General features: G+C 43.9%; 1 protein-coding gene across 3 annotated transcripts in view; it reads right to left on the bottom strand.

The window, feature by feature from the left end:
* The window catches only part of TRAF7 (TNF receptor associated factor 7), a 932,052-nt gene that overhangs the window by 384,949 nt on the left and 533,461 nt on the right, over positions 1–13,642 (bottom strand). The gene's annotated exons all lie outside the window — the stretch shown is intronic.

Below are 13,642 nucleotides of genomic sequence, written 5' to 3'. Positions count from 1 at the left end.
TACTGGGAAGGGGACACGACCGGAGCACATTGCGCATCAGCATATAATTTCAGACCAAAAAGGTGCTGGGCTGCATGTGCAACCACACCCAATGTGTGGGACCTCTGTTGCACATAACTCCAAGACAATCACCAATACTTTATCAGAGTAATATGATTGGATTCTTTGTTTGCAGGGTGTGAAGGCATCATGAGGTAGTCACAGACAACAGGTTCAAGTTTCGCTCACAAAAGGTTTATTAACTTAAAAGGCAGGATGTAGTAAGGCCTAACTTGCCCTATGCTAAGGTGGGATTTCCCTATCTAAAGAAAACAAAGGATAGTGTGTGTCAGGAAGTCCAAATCAAATGTCTGACTGTGTCCAAAACCTATACTTGCCCTGACAACTAACTGTATACAACGTGCAGGGATGTCAGCATCAAAATAAGTAGTGTTCAAAATAAAGATCAGAGCTTCTTCCAGCCCTTGGCTTGTAATCAGCTTCCCCTTCCCCAAGTTCAAAGCCGTTCACAAGACATCAGGCTTCCCTTCCCTAAGAGTTCAAATACATGCCAGAACGGAACAAGAAGAAAGGGCAGACGTCAATGTTGAACAAGAAGGGATGGGAACCATGCACTAGACACACAATGAGGAATCCCACTAGGGGTGTATACACAGGTCGGACTAGATACTACCCACAAATATAAGGGAAGCTCAATGCGTCGGTGCATGTTACTTTTACAAGCACCACACCCTGCAAGCCGATGGAAGGGGGCAGCAAGTGTGGCTTCTGTGTCTGGACCCTAGGGCACAAACAAGGAGTGTACTTACACGAAACAAGCTGTTTTGGGTCCAGCAAGAACCTACAACGGATGCCCGCTGAGGGAACAGAACACAACACAATGACTAAAAGGAAAATGAGGCAAAGGAAGGGGCAGAGATTGCCTGCTGGAAAACCCAGCAGCCAAACTCTGAACAAAGGAATAACAGAAGCATGAGTGCGGACAAGAACGGTAACAGAAATATCTAGGGAAGACTAAGCAGTCAAAGTAAGCAAGGTTCAGGGCAGAGACCAGGAATGAAAGAGGAAAAGCAAGTAGAAAAGAATCTAAGTGCAATGGTACAGGAGACTGGAATTGATGACTGGAAACTATGGACCGGAATCAAAGAACAGCAGACTGAACTGTAGACCAGGAACAAGGAAAACTCAGGACTGAAACTTTGGACTAGGATAACAATGACTGGAATGCAGCATGAAACAGGAATACAAGGGACTGAAACTCTGGGCTAGAATAACAAGGGTGGAACTGTAGTCAGAGAACAAGGACACTCAGGACTGGAATCTAGGAAGCTAAAGCCAGTAATCACGGACTGTGGGCACAGAGCTAGGAAATGCAGGCATGAAACAAGAGAATTGGTGATAGGGTGCAAGGGACTGCAGACAGGGAACAAGAGATTGCAAGCAGAGGAGCAGGGCTGCAGTGCAGGAAGCACAGAGGCACAGGGCAGAAGCCAGGGAAGAGTAGGCAGAGTGGCTGGGCTGCCAGGCAGGGAGCACAGGACACAGGAACAGGAGCAGAAGCAGCAAGAACAAAATTCAGAGGATCAAGGAACAAAGGGGTGTGAGCAAATTCATTGCAAGACCCTGTGCTCCTGTAGGCAGTAGCTTAAATACTAAAGTGCCCTCAGCTGAAGAAGGTCAATTAGCAGCAGCCGGAGCGGCATACCTGAAGGTAATCTGCCTCCTCCCTCTCCGGTCCTGGGAAAGTGAAAGCAGCACTGATCCCTAGGGCTTCTGGGGATTGTGGTTCCAAGACTGATGCATAGGAATAACCGGGGAATGAGAACTGCCCCACAGTGCACTATAGGAATTGAAGTCCATGTTTTCTGATGTACAGATTTGTGAAAGGAAATGTTAAATAATGATTTATGGTCTTCTCTGAAATTGGTAGAAATCATCCCACAGGTCTGCAGACAGTGCCACACAGAGGCAGAGAAGCAAAAACATGACATGTCTTGGTGTTATTGATGGTCCGAGAGGCAGTAACTTAGGGAGTTGCTATGCGAAATGGGAGTCCTTCTGTATCTTAGTCATTGTTAGGGAGAATTCTCAGAAATGTGCTAATTCCTCTCTACCTTAGAGACCCCAAGCTTTTTTGCTAGTCTTTAGGACTTTTCATTTTCTAAACCTGGAGAGAGTGAGAACCTATTAACCACCCTCTTATGTATTTTTCTGTGATTTGGACTCTTGTGTTTCTTTTGACTTTGGAGTCTGACAAACTCCATATGATACAATATGATATGATATACGATATGGCATTTATAACACACTGATACACAAGTGTTTCAAGGCACGACAAGGCAAGGGAGGGGGAACAAAGGGAGGACAGACAACGATCCTACCACGCCAGGTGTCATTCAGATAGCGCAGGTGAATGGTATGGGGAAAGTGCAGGGTGAAGGGGGAAGGGACAGTGGAATACATGGGCATAGAATAAAGACAATAGTAAAGTAACGGCCAAGGTGGCAAGTGCATAGGTAGGTGCAGATATCAGGTGTCAAGTGCTGGTGGTGGGACTGTAGGGAGACAGAAACAGTCCCCAAGTGCGGGGGTTGCCAGGCAGGCAGCACTGGAGTGAATGACTGGCGGGGGTGAGACCTGGGCCTGAGATCAGAGGGTGGCTAGGTAGCCAGTGCAGATACAGTTTCAGCCAGGAGGTCAGCAAGGGAGAGAAGGAGAAAAAGCAGAGGCAAAGAAAAAGGTTTTGAGGTGCTCCCGGAACCGGAGATGGTTCTCCTCAAGTTTCAAGGAGGCAGGGAGGGAGGCCCCAGCCGAAGAAAAAGATCTTCCACCAACTCGTTGCTAGGAGAAGCGACTGACCCTAAGGGAGTTGGAGGCAGATGAGCGAAGAGCTCGAGAGGGAAGATTGTTAGGAAGAGAGAGTTGAAGGCATTGAGGCCCCAGAAGGCCTTGTGGACAATGCAGAGGGTTTTTAACTTGATCCTCGCAGCCACTGGGAGCCATAGGCATCATCTCTACATTGTGACACAAAGCACCTTCAGTGCAGTGACACAGGGGAGTCTCTTAGATTTCTAGACCCAACATACAATATCGTACCATAGGGTGCTGGAAGGGTTACTTAGCACCCCCCCCTTTGTCTAGTTTTTATGTTACCCTTTCTACAATGAATGGCTGGTGGCAGTGGTTTACGTTTTACTACCATTGTGTGTTTTTACCGCGGGCTGCGTGAGCAGCTGCAGTAAAGCACCCATGGGGCCCATTTTGTCAAAATGGCCCCGGTCTTCTTTTTTCACCATTTCTTGCTGGAAAGGTCCTTCTTGAGATTTACTCTGCGCGCCAAACCAGGTTTGGTCCCTTTCTTCATTTTGCCTTTGGCGGGATTCACAAGTGAAGCCTGCATCTGGTTCCAGTATGGAAGTGCCCAAAACTCCCTGTGCTTAATCCCCTTGGTTACATGAATGCACCCATAGGTGATTGGCCGGCTGGCTGTCCGGCAAGGACAGCCACCCTGCTGTGTGATTGGCAGCTAGGCTGGAATGAATGGGAGAAACTTGCATAATAAACAAGGCTTTTGGCTTGGAAGGCCGAGTCGACCACTGGATGAAGGAATCCGAAGAAGAACTTGGAAGAGATGCCTGCTGCAACTTCTGGACTGTTGGTTTGCCCGGTGAAGCCCTGCTGCTGTGAAGCTTTCTGAATTTGTTTTGACTAGAGAAGCCCTGCAAGGACGACTTCTCCCCTTGAGTTGGTGGGACCAATCAACTCCAAAGTGAACTTGTTTGGACATCCTCTTGAAGCTGGCTGTACTTCCACTGCTGCTGCTGGAAACAAAATGCCAGTGAGAGAAACACCAAATCGAGTGGATCGCTTTTAAGTCGGACCCGAGCGCCAGGAAGAGCCTCCAGAATTCCCTGAAGCAGGACGGACCAAGCCTGAGCCACCTCAAAAGAGTGCTGGACTCCAGATGCGAGGAAGGTCTGAAGTGGTATCCGAGAACTGCAGTGTTGCTATTTGCCGTCAGACGCGAGGAGCTGAAACAACGAAGTGCCACTGAATTGAAGTTTGCCCATTGCTCCTGCCGACCTTCCCATTGCAGTGCAGGAGTCCCCAGACGTCCTCCCTCTTGTCCCCACGATTGAGGCCCATGAGCAAAAGGATCTGCAGAGCTGTACAGGAACAGAAGCCAGCTGGAACCATTTCTTCTAACCAAAGGTACTGTAAAGTCTAAGAGAACTTAACTCTTGTTGTGTATCTTACTTGCTCTCAGTTGAAACTTGTCTTGGCTGTCCTTGCAGAGTTGCTTACAGCTTTGCCCCTCACAAGCCTCCCATCCTGTGGACCTTCAAGTGAATCAAATTTCTACATAGTTTGCTAAAAACATTGTGCAAGACTTTTCCTTACCTGCAAGATCTGCAGCTCCCCTTGACTTGGTTCAACTAACATTGACTGTCCTGGCTTCCTGAGAGACTCTTCTACCTCTGACTTTGTGTGTTTACCTTTCCCCCAGGAAATAATTAATTTACTTTGCATTGGAGGGCTTTAAAGGTACTTACCAGTTCATTAATTATTTGTTAACCTTTCTTTTATTCCCCTATCTAACCCTTTGCAGCCAAACTCAGTATTGCTCTCAATGTACCAGTGATAAATCAATATCCACAGTGTCCGAGCTATTTAAGTCACCTGAGGGTGTAGGAAGTGTATGTGTGCCATAATCAAGAAACATTGAGTGTGTTTATTTGAATAACTGTCATTGTGAAACTCTGTGTTACAACCCTACTGCTCACATTGACCCCTCTTCACATAAGCTTGGCTGCTCAGCCACACTACCAACCGTTGTAGTACAGACTTATACCAAAGGTTGGGTTCCTATTGCCAGGAGGTCAAGGTTGCTGTAGTGCATCAAAAGGGTACTGCACACAATTTGCCTAACACGGTGACAGGCGGTGAGGATCTATTGCAGAGTTGTTACATTGAGTGTTTGCTTTACCTTTGTTCAACTAAAAACCTTCACAAGGCTAAGCTCCACTAGAAATAGCAATTGTAATATGCCTAGTATGAATAACTTCAAGCAGGAAGCCCTGCTCATTCTAACAGTAGAACAACTTAAAGAAATGCGTAAAGTCAGGAATTGATTACTAGGTTGTTAGATTATCAAAGGTTGGATAGTAAGCCTGTAACTCCAACTAATCCAGAAAATGTGAAAATTGATGAGGAGGATGATAATTCAGAGTCTAGCTCTAATGTCTTAGAAGAGTCAGAGGAGGGAGAGGAGTCCCAGGATAGGAGTCCCTATTTGCCTCAGCAGGCCCTTTTGCCTCAACCTTTATCCACCGGGACCCCACAAGGTCCATCACTGAGTCCAGAATATGTGTCTCTTGAGAAAATGAGACTTGAATTGGAATTTAAAAGGTTGCACGCTTAAGCTGAAGCCAAACATCAGGACATCAAACTCAGGGAAATGGAAAAGCAACATGCTATTGAAATGAAGAAATTGTCTCTTGAAACTGTTTCCCTCCCAGAGTCCTCTAGGTCTTCCAGTCCAAAAGGCCTCACCTGTCCAAAGAAGCAGTGAGTATGTATGATGTGAAACTTGATATTTTGGATTGGTTGGGTGCTCTTGAATACACTCATGGGATTCAGGGTCTCAGAAGGAATCAGTTGATTCCTTGGCTTTTGTCTAGACTCCCCCAGGTTGCAACTGATGCTGGAATGGAGGTGGGGGAACTTGAAAGATTTGAGTATGAGAATGTGAAGCTGGCTTTGATAGCCAGATTAGGGAAAACTCCTTCCCAGTACCTTAAGAAGTTTAGGACCCTCAAAAAGACTGATGGTATCCGTTGGGCTACCTGGGTGTGTGAATGTTTGAAAAACGTAGACGGATGGGTTAAGGGTTATAGAATAACTACCTTTGAAGGAATGAGAAATCTGTTTTTGTTGGAATCTATTTGTGATGCCTGCTGTCCTGAGCTGAGACAGCACTTGGCTGACTCAAAAGAGATTGATCCCAAGATGCTAGCAAAAGCTGCTTACTTATGGGGTGCCAACAGGGCCAGTCACAAAAAAGATGAGGGGAAGCAGCACAAGAAAGATGACAAAGAGAAATCTAAATCCAACCACCCAAAAGAGGGCCACAAACATAAGAAGGGTAAGCCATTTGGGAAACCAGGTCAGTCTAGTGAAACCTCTGGTGCTAATCCAGAGGGAGGTCAGCAGAAACCCCCAATCCAGAAGACATCTGGTAAATGTTATGCTTGTGGGTCAATTGACCATGTGAAAGGGGGTCACAGATGTAAGGGTAAACCTTCAGGGGTCCACACTGCCTCCTTAGCCTTCATCCATGAGGGAGAAGTTCATATGGCAAGTTGAAACTTCCATCTATTGGCTGAAGACCCCTTGGGAGTCTCAGCCAGTGTTTCTTTAGTGTCCCTGGGTCTGTGGGAACAGCAGAATGTAGGTGTGTATAACTCTATTCCAGATAACACAAAATAATATATATATATTTAAAGAATGACAAAGAATTCCAATTACAATAATACACAAGACATAAAGTCATTACATAACCATACTAATTCTCACACACAATTTAAGATAAAGTTTTAAAACTAAATTTAGAGTTCAAGTTAAGTTCATGTCAATTAAAAAAGAGCACAGACATTTCTCAAGAAAGTAGCAACCCGAATGTTTAAGTTGCATTTTGTCATGAACCGTCGCCTGCGTCCATTCTGGACTTCTTGGTCCCTGACCCATAGAGGACTGAATGCCCTGATCCTCCCAACATGGCCGCCTGATACAGAACGCAGCTTGCCAGTCTTTACGCGCCGCGCTCAACGTTCTACTAAAAAAACACGCCCGCTGGGCTCTGCGCGTCTCAACACCACCGCTCGCTGTAGTTGGACGTGTGTTGCCGGAGTTCGCTTGGGGCTTTCTTCCGTATCCTCTTTCCCGATTCCTTCCCTTTCCTCGAACTTACCTTTGAGCTTCCTTCCTGGATTTTCGCCTGCACTCGGGTCACGGCGTTCTGTGTCCCTGAGCCCGGACATTGTTCCTTCCCGACTCCTGCCCCGGACATCTGAACGTCTCCTGGAGTTGGATTACTATCCTCATGCTGGACCCCGAAGACCTGCACACGGGTTTATACAAATCCCGGAGCGTGCAAAAGAAATCATCGAAGAAGGTCGCAAGCAAACAGGAAAAACAGGTGAGAAGGGGAGAGACTTGTGACACCTTTGCCATTGTGTAACATTCTCATCCAAATAAATTCCCTATTAACATCAACGGTATTGGGAACATACTGATTGAAATATAGGAGCCTTTTAGCCTTAAGTGCCGGGCATACCAGCAAGATATGTTGTAAGGTTTCGACCATCCCTTCCACATAACAAAATCTACACCACTTCCAAGCACCTAACAAAGTCATTCTCATAGAGTTAATCTGGTTTGTTGAGATGACATTAAACCTAAATGAAATCACTTCGGATTCTTTTACTTGGATATTTAGATTGGTAAATTTCCATTACCGGAAACCATTTGTTCAATGAGCACACCTGATGGTACAAATTCGATTCTACAATTCTAGTTTTGGTATATAATCAATCAAAACCCATGACACTTTCTTTAACCCGTGATGGTTTATTCAATAGCGTGATATCCGCCATACCCAAAGATTTCAAAGCATTGGAACACTCAGCATTCAGGGCTTGTATGAAAGGATTTTCTGTATCCTGACCTACACAGAAATACAGAGACCTGTCATCTGTTGATTTACAATTCCTCCACAACACAAGTCTTTTCCATTTTGCCCAAGCCTTAAGAGAGTTTAAGCCAAATTCATACTTGATTAATTCAAATGGGATGCATTTCGGCAAAAAAATACAGAAATGGCTCTCCTCTTGCTGCTGGACCTCTCGGCAGCATTTGACCTTGTGGACCACGGGGTACTTTGTAGACATTTAGACTGCCTCACATTTCTCCAGAGAGGCCATAACTTGGATTAAATCCTTTCTTAGCGATAGGACCAGGAGGGTGTTCTCCCCAATGGCAGCGGCTCACGCCAATCCCCATCCTGTGCGGGGTTCCTCAGGGCTCTTGTGTCTCCCCGACTCTATACAACATATTTACTAAGCCCCTTTCTGATGATCTGGACCTTCTCGGTATCACCTACACTAACTATGCAGATGATACCCAGATTCTCCTCCCACTTTCCAGGGATTATGATAAGGATTTGGCCTTGGTAAATAGGGTGTATGTCATCATCCAGGCATGGATGGCGACCCACGGTCTATGCCTGAATGATGATAAAACAGAGCTTATCATCCTAGAGACTCATTCTAACTTCAAAAAACTAAGCCAGGACTACACCAGATTTGAAATTGATGGTAATATCATCAAGGTGTCTAAAGAGGTGAAGACACTTGGTTTCTATCTGGATGCCACCCTCTCCTTCGACAAACAGGTGAAGTCTTTGGCTTTGGACACCGCTTATACATGCAAGCTCATTAGAGCAGGCAAACACTTTCTTTCTGACAACAACTGCCTTATGTTAGCGAGAGCATTAATTCTCTAGAGGCTCGACTATTGTAATGCCCTCTACATTGGAGCCAATAAATCTATCACCCATCAAATTAAAATCTTACAAAATAACGCCTTGCGAGCTGCCCTCGGTGTGTCTAAAAGAGAGCATATTTCAAAGATCAGGCACCAAAACAACTAGCTGTCCACCCAAAATAAAATCCACTTAAAAGTAGTGTCCCTTGTTCACAAAGCCCTTAACAATGTCGCACAGAGCTATCTCAGTAACAAACTCACAAAAAGAAACCACAAGCGCTCAGCTAGAACCTCTAATGCTAGCTAACCTCATTATACCAAGATTTAGGCTAACCAAAGCGGGGGGTAGCAACTTCCAGGTTCGAGCGGCCCAATTATGGAACTCACTGCCCCATCCTCTATGCGAGGAGCAGCCCTTTCCGAAATTCAGAACCAACTACATTAATCTGCTGAGGTCTGCTAATGATTAGCCCATTAGCGCCCACTCATCCCCACGAAACCTTAGCATAGACACATTACTATCCTGCTTTTTTTGCACTTATGGACCTCCTCACTCTGCCCTCCTGGCCGATGAGCTAATGTCCATTTAGTGCCTGTACATATACTGTCCTTATTGTACTTTGCACTCATTTTGCCTGTTTGTAAACTGCAACTGCTGTAATATATTTTATTTTGTAATATATTGTATTTTGTATCTTATTCTCTGTATGTAACCCATGAGCCTACCCTGTAACTTAAGCTTTGCATTTTCTGTACTGCTACTACCTTTGGGTCTGCTGCGCATTATAAGTGAATAAAACATAACAAACAAACAGATATAGGTCTCAATGTATGACAAATCCCCCTCACAAACACTTGATTGTAGTTCCACCCCATAAATTAAGCGGGGAATGATTATTTTCAAATAGAACTCCCTCATTGGAACCATTGTGCATTTGCCAAATTTAGATTCCAGAGCACGCATTTGTCTAATGGCAATATCAGCTTTAAGTTTAAGTTGAGTCCTAAATAAAGGTCTAGAATTAGTACCCGATATCACAAAACTCAGATATTTAAAGACCGGCTGTACTTTTAGTTTGTTGTTAACACATGTCCAGGTATAGGCATTTTGCTTCTTATTTATTCTTCCAAGACATACTATAAACGTTTTTGATGGATTCATTTTCAAAGATAAAGAACTAATAAATTCTTTGAATGCTTTAAGCAGTCTTTGGAGGCCCACCTTGGTGTTATCCATAAGCGGGAAAACGTCCACATAAGCCAACCAAGAAAGGTGGGTGTTCAAAATTTTGCGGGATACTAAGCCTTTATTGGACAAGGCGTTGTCGGCACCACTAACGTAGAGATTGAAAATCGTGGGAGCCAACCTACAGCCTTGACAGAGACCATTATGGATTTTAAGTTCTTTCGAAAGAGTGCCCTCAGAGTCCAATCTGACCTTCAGTCCCGTATCGGAGTAAATGGCCATTACAATATCCAAGAGAGTAGGGGGCATTTTCAGTTTTCTCAATCTATCCCACAAAATGGTTCTGTCAACAAGATCAAAAGCAGAGCTTAAATCCATGGAAGCAACAAAGATAGAACTGGCACCCTTCTTCATAGATTTAGTTCTTAGGCTGTTAATTATCAACCCACCACAGTCAGTGCCCATCTTTTTCCTAAATCCTATGTGTCTCATATCCAGGATTTGATTCTCTTGCATCCACTTCTGTATATCTCTCAGAACCAAAGACGAGAACAATTTGGGTTCTGGGTCTGCAATGGCTATGGGCCTATAACTACAGGGGCATGGGCCTATAACTACAGGGGCATTGTCTCGAACCCTTCTTAAAAATTGGGCTAATAATTGAAACCCTCCAAGACTGAGGAATTACTTTAGTCAATCGAATGTTGTTAAACAATACAAGCAATATTTTTGCACAAATTATACGGTTCATCTTAAACATTTAGTTTGATAAATTATTGGGTCCCGGTCCCCCCGAATTTTTAGATTTCAAAATTAAATCTGCAATGTCCCTCGTGTTCTAGTTCAAAAGCCATTGATGTTTACTTTCCAGCAATACCAGTACCTTGCTCTTATTAGTACGATAAAGGTTAGAAAAATGCCCCAACCAAATGAATTCATTAATGGGGTTGAGGAATACCTCTTTCTGCAATTTGTCCAAGCCATTTATTAGATTACAGAAGTTGGCTGAGTTAGTCCAGAGTTTAAAATAAATTCACTGTTTCGCTGTGATCTGATAATGCGATGTTGAATGGACTAGTTTCCATAACTTTGTTTTATTTTATTTTGCCTAGCCGCAGTATCAGCAGTGGAATACCCAACTTTCGTGATCTTTCCAATCTCTTTCCTCATCAAACGCTTACAGTCCCTCACTTCCAGATCAAAAGAATGTGTTTTAGGATTATTAGGGGTCTTCCTATAACTGAAAGACTCCTCCATTTTGGTCAGGGAACTACTTATGTAATCAGTAAATTTAGAGGCCGTAACAGTCCTCCCGCTGGTAATAGGTAAAACTCTCAAAGTCTTTTATCATAGAGGCAATGAAACTCACATTTTTTTTCCCGGTCCATTTTATTCTATTACCTGCGCAATTAGCTACCAGGCCATGTTTGTAGCTCATTTTTGCAGTTTGTTGAGCCCAGGTGAGAATTTCTAAGGTAAGCATACAATGGTCACTTAAATTATTATCAATAATATTAAACTTTCCCATGCGGTTAAACAAACCCACAGAACAGATGATATAGTCTATAGTAGATTTCAAGCCTCTGGCGTTCCAAGTGGGCAGGTAGTTAGTCAGTATTTCTAGCCCCCATACCTCAGTAAAGTCTGACCAAATTCTACCCCGGAGCTTCGAGTTCCCTCCAACACAGGGAAACGCTTCTAGGTTGTAGATATATAGGTCACCAATCGAGGGATCCCCAAGCAATCGGCATGGAGATCCCCCGCAATCACAACATGCCCCCCTAAATTTACGGCCAGCCAAGTTTCCATTAATGAACCCAAATGACACAGTTCTAACTGTTGTTGGTGATCCGGATGTTCAGCGGGATTCCAGTATGTGTTCACAAACAGAAAAGCAGCATCCACTGCATTGAACTCCAAAATATAACCCACCACTAAGAAGTGATGAGAGAATACCCATTCACCAGTAATACTCAGGTTAGTATCATTCTTTACAGCAGTGATAAGACCGCCTTTCGGACGCCCTAACCTGCCCCCTTGAGCACATAGGGTTGAGACAGTAAAACCCTCCCAGCATAGATGAACCTTCGACCAAGATTCTTGAATACAATCAAAGTCGTATTGTGAAAGTTCACTCATGAGGATTGCGTTATGCAGCAGATTTGCCGATCCTCTCTAGTTCCAGCTCAATACTTTCAAAATGTTTTTGGGAGCTAGAGAGGTTTCCCCAATTGTTTGAGAGTATCAATAGACTCACGAAGCGAGAGGGCAAGCCACCAGTCCTGTTTTTCAAAGTTGTCATCAAGAGCCTGAGTTACTCGAACAGCATTTCTAAAGGGGATTTCCTTCGCATTTCTATTATTCCCCTGCTGAATGTGTTTGATCAGAGGTTGAGTATTTACAAATTCGAAGATATCGAATCCGCTACATTGTAACTGCTCGGCCTCTGTCAAAAGAAGATTTCTGACCAGTGGCGAAGGAATCACTAGTCATACATAGTCAAATCGGTGCCTATGTATGTAATCAACTAAATCAATATCTGCTGAAGGGATCAGACTGAGGTCTGTAATTTGACCCAATAAGGATAATATCAATGATCTATTTAAAGATATATTGGCAGAATCCTTGAATAAGGTAGTCAAGATGAGCCTGGGCAAATCGGGGTAAACAGGGTCCCTCAGATCAAGCATCCAATGGTCTAGGAGTTGTTCTTTTGCCCCACCCTGAAAACTTTCCCTCTGGGGCATATTTACCTGCATAGCGGTGCCCGAGTCGGCACAGTATTCCTCATATGTCCCCTCCGGATTCTTGTCCATAGGTTCTCCAGCCAATAAGTGTAAAGCTTCTTGTGGGTGCTTATCTTTGAGAACCCTTATTATAGAATGAAATAGCTCATCATCATTCGGATTCTGCTTAATAACAAGGTCTTTAGTACTCATAAATTATTTATCCTGATTTTCTTGATTTTTGGCAATAGCCCTTCTATTAGTGCTTAAATTGGTGTCATTAGACGCCTTTCCTGATACAATCTTCCAATCAGTACTGCCCAGGCCAGTATTGACAGTAATGCCTACATTGCTCCTCATTATGTCAGAACCCATTCCCGTTTTCACCCACCAAGCTGTTCTTACTTTCCAACATGACTACCCCATGTTGTGTTAGATGAGTAGAATTGTCAGGGGGCTTGTAGGAATCAACAGAGTTGACCTGTGGAGGATTCACATTAAAGATCTGGAACAACTTATCCCTTTGACTCTTTTTTTTTTCATAATTCAGATAGCGCATATTCCTCCTCCATATATGTACTCTGCGTGGATTGATCTATACCACTATTTATCTTCAATGGGGGGTCCTTATAGGTTACGGGCTCCTTGCATTGTGATTTGTTGTTTTCCAAGACAGCTATCACTTCCTCTAAGTCCTCCTCAGCATTGAATTCCCTCAAGAACTTTCTCGATGATTTCTTCAATGCCCCATTTTTGTTATTATTGGTTTTTTTCCTTAGTTTAGCTAGTTTTTTCCCTCGTCTTTTTGACATTTTTGGTTCAGATGTTCCAGTTCCCTTTAGGTTAGAGGGTTCACCATACCCTGACCAGGTTGTGCCATTTCAGCCATGTCATTGTTAGTTTCATCCGAGCCTGTCTCGGCTATGGAGTCCTGGGTTGCGGCAAGAACAATAATCTCATCAAATAACAGGACCGAGTTAGGTTTTAAGCACTCGGACCCGACAGCCTCTGCCTTGTTGCTGCCCCAACCAGCTCCAACAGTATTTTACTTAGTGAATCAGAGAGTTTACTTGGTAATAACAGAGTTTCTGTAACCAGATCCTTAATGGCATCGGTTTGCTTCCGTAACTCAGTAAGCAATAACCGATTGAAAAGGCTCATCATTACAGAAAGTTCAGAAGCAGTA

Source organism: Ambystoma mexicanum, chromosome 2q, assembly GCF_040938575.1.
Source record: "Ambystoma mexicanum isolate Mex_15411 chromosome 2q, UKY_AmexF1_1, whole genome shotgun sequence".
Lineage (NCBI taxonomy): Eukaryota > Metazoa > Chordata > Amphibia > Caudata > Ambystomatidae > Ambystoma > Ambystoma mexicanum.
The sequence above is the reverse complement of the archived record's forward strand: the minus strand, read 5'-3'. Positions and strand labels throughout refer to the sequence as shown.